We start from the raw sequence: 4,282 nt of genomic DNA on the forward strand, positions 1-4,282 counted from the left end.
AATTTCACATAATTTTTACAGTTATTAAATATAAAAAACAGAAATTTATTGTGAAAATATTAGAAGTTGTAAAATCAATCGAAAAATGTTGTAATATTGCCAACAGTTAATTATCCTAAAATTACTAATCAGATAAAAATACAAATTTTGCTGATTTATATCTACGATGTAAAAACTAGACTGAAAAAATGATTTTAGAGAAAAGAATGCTGATATTTTGGTTTATTTTTTAATAATGAATTTTATTTATATCAAATTTAAATCTCAAAGGACACATTCACACATCGGCCCTTCTGACCAACACGAGCAGGAAGGAGGTGAAGTGTCTGACCGACCCAAACGACGAGGCGGGTCGACCAGAACCGATCTGATGATCCACCGATTCTCAGGCGAACTCCCACCGCCGACGCCACCGTCGTTTGTAACGTGTTTTAGAAACCAAGAGACCAAAAAATAGGGCAAAATCGCCTTTTTGAAGTTTCACAAATCAGAAAAAGGTTTCACAAATCCAAAACATGATTATAAATATTCTGCTATTAGAGCAGAATAATCTAGTCTAGGTTTGAAGTGTCTATGAGTTGTATTTTTTTAATTATAGCAGTTCTAGTATGAAAGAGATGCCAAAAAAATGGTGCTTATTGAACTTTATTGAGTTTTCACAAATCAGGAAAAAGTTTCACAAATCCCAAACATGGTTTTAAATATCCATTCTGAAGAGAATAATCTAGTCCAGGTTTGAGGTGTCTATGAGTTGTAGATTTTTAATTAGAGCAGTTTTATTCATGACAGAGGTGCCAAATATGTTGAAAATCGACTTTATTGAGTTTTCACAAATCAGAAAAAAGTTTCACAAATCCCAAACATGGTTTTAAATATTCTATTATTAGAGCAGAATAATCTAGTCCAGGTTTGAAGTGTCTAGGTATAGTAGATTTTGAACTACAGTCAATTAATGATGCGGAATGTAGTGAATAACTAAGTGGAATCGCCCTTTAGCTATTGGAAGCTAGAAATCGAAGCCAACTTCAGCTTCGTGTTTACTTGCCAGAGTGCGATGTGCGCGCTGTATTTTCAAGTCCAGGTCCTCCGGTTGTAGCTGGCTCCTCAAGAGCGTCTCAATATACTGTGTGGTGGAGTTCCCCTCCTGACCTTCTGGCACCCCAAATACACGTATATTGTTTCTTCTGGAACGGGACTCTAAATCAAGCACCTTAAGCTGTGTTTCTCTGTTGCTCGATGCAGAGGCATAGCGCCTCGGTTGCCTCCTTTGCCCATTTCTCCACTTGATGAACACGGGCCTCCGCCTCGTCAATCCGCTCAGCTAAGCCCTGTACATCAGCGGCAATACTATCCAGTTTACCGTTGATTTCATGACCCAGATGGTCGATGTTCTGTTGTAGCTTTGCATTATCCACCCTGAAGACAGTTTTCAAATCGTCAATAGCCTTAAGTATTTCTTCCGAGTCCATGTTCGTTCCAGCGCTGTTAGCTCCCACACTAGCCACATTGTCCTTAGTTTGATTCAAGCGCGTGTTAGCTTTAGCTACCGAGGCACCTTTATCTTGAGTTTTAGGCATCTTTGTCAGTTTTTCTTGGCTCAATGTGTTTTTCCTCCTGTTCATAGGTTATGTTATCGAGACGTTGCACATATTAACGGGTTTTGAACGGGAGTTTTCAGCAATTAAGGTAGGAGAGAGGCTCTAACGCAGTCGTCTACTCCATTTTCTTACGGAAGTCCTTTGTTGTGCTACTTTTAGTTGCTTTTATCTGGAGGATGCAACGTTTACTGACCAGCTGGGGATCTGGGGAGCTGCAGATCATCACCTGAACTTTGACGAGTCCTGTGGGATTTCAGGCTGGTCTTTAGCAACAGGTGCAGCTACACTTAGGGGTCAGAAGGATTAAGTTCTCATCAGTTCGTATTACTATGTAGGTACATATTGTGGCTTAGATTTTATTTACATTTGCTTTTTACGCTCTGAACTTAATTTAACCTGATACATATTATAAACCATATATAACTAATAATCAGTAAAAACCTTGTAAAGGTGGAACAATCCAAAAAGAAAAGTCCACAACGCAAAATTCCCAGGTAGATTCTACGTGAGCGGCTTCACAAAGTGACAGAGGAACCTGGCGAATCACAGGGTCGCGTGTTCGAGTCCCACCGTCGACATCGTGACATAAACAACTCCAAACCTACGAAATAAAATAATATACTAAAGTCCAATCCAAGCATCCTCCACTCACCGACCCGTGAAAATTCAGGCCCTTTTGCATCGCTATTGCGTAAGCGGGAAATATTGGGCATATTGCTGAGACTCGGACGACGCGCATTAGTGGGCGTCCCTTATTTTGATTTCAGAAAGGTGGCAACCCTACCCCCCAAAATAAGTCGATGCCTCCCTGTTAAACTAGTCTGGAGCCGGGGCTAAGTACAACAGGGAGTCTCTAAGAATCCCCCCCACACACACATCGTTCAACCAGACAGCCAGAGTCTAACTCTCTCCATTTGTAATTCATAGGGGGGCAGAAAATGTTTGGAAACCACTGGGCTACACCAACTCAGTATTTATCAGTAGCTAGCTGTAAAACGCTACAACAACATGGTATTTAGCACTAGCTAACGCTAGCGCACAATACCAACATAATACTTTATTAACAACTAATGCCAAAGCGCTACACCAACTCAGGATTTGTCACTAGCTAGCTGTAAAGCACTACACCACCATGGTATTTAGCACTAGCTAATGCTAGAGCACAATACTTATTATATTTAGTGGAAACAAATGCTAACATGCTGCACAAACATGGTATTTAGCGGTAGCTAACACTAAAATGCTACACTAAGGCATTTATCTTGAACTAATGCTAAAGCACTACAATAACATAGTACTTAGCAGGAGCTAATGCTAACGCGCTACACCAACCTGGTGTATTTCTTCAAACCTCAATAGCAGCTCATGGATGACTTTGATCTGTTCACATTTCATCTGTCTGATGCCATACAGTCATGACACGGTAACATTTTTCACAAATATGTAAAAAACATTTTTAATAAAAATTACACACTGCAGCTATAAATGCCTGAATTTGTTCAAACTACTAATTCTGCACTGAGAGTCCAGAGTTTATTCTGAGGGAATAGACAAAGTGTCATCTTTTAATTTTACAAACAATGTTTCTTATGATTGGAAGTTGTTAGGTACTTTTTCTCGAACCTATATAAAAGAACCACAGACAACGTATATGAATTTCATGATAAAGCTTTTGCAAAAGGAGAAATCTCTGTACAGCAACTTTCTCAAGCCGCTCACAGAGACTTCTGGTCCTCTTCCGCGTGAGCTCCTTCTTTTATTATCAAAACAAAACAGTCACACGGGGGGCTGTCGTAAAACAGCAAAGGTCGTAAAACATTTAACCCAAACAAACTAGCAACCCAGTTCCAGATGTGATATCTGATCTACGGTCTGAGCCCAGTTCAAATCTCGGTCAAACTGTCAACTAAGAGGGAGGATAAACAATAAGACAAAATACGACTGCGCGCAGGCAGTTAACTGTCTCACCACATGAAGATGAACAGACAGTCGTGACCTCCAGGTCAGTTCATACACACACACAGAAGAGAACACTTTAAACTGAGAGTCACACTAATCTATAGAACATTAGACTGAATATGAACTAAAGTTACAACAAAATGATAATACTAAAAAATTAATCTATCAGAAGTGATGTTAGTGAATCTGATGGATTCAGCTAAAGATGAGGCTGAGCTCAAAGATTTGAAGCTTATCGTTAAAGATTCAAAATATCAACAGCATGCAAAAATCTGGACAGCTACTATAAGAAGGTTTTGACGGCTTTAAATGATTCTCTGTAAAACACTCCAGTGTCTTCCATATTTCAGGAACGGTTGGGAGTTTTTTTCTGGTATTTTTAGTTTAAGTTCCTCTAAAACTTGGTAAACTGTTGAATTTTGACTCTGTAACCTCAGGACTTTATCAGTCTGTCATCAGATTGTACTGAATTTTAATCCTGCATGTTTTCTGTCTTTCTCAGACGTTTCACCGACATCTTTAACCACAATATTGTGAAACTTTGATCCAAACCACGAAAACTGAAGGCAAGAAAAGTGTCACTTGTTCTTGTTTTTAAAAACCAACAGCATATCCCATTATCAGACCCTTTCCTAACAGATTTTACCTAAATATTTTGAAGATGTTGCTTCTTTCAAAACAGAAAAAAGTTAAATGAACTTCTAAACCATCATGTTCCTCCTGCA

This window comes from Poecilia formosa, unplaced genomic scaffold, assembly GCF_000485575.1.
Source record: "Poecilia formosa unplaced genomic scaffold, Poecilia_formosa-5.1.2 Scaffold435, whole genome shotgun sequence".
NCBI lineage: Eukaryota > Metazoa > Chordata > Actinopteri > Cyprinodontiformes > Poeciliidae > Poecilia > Poecilia formosa.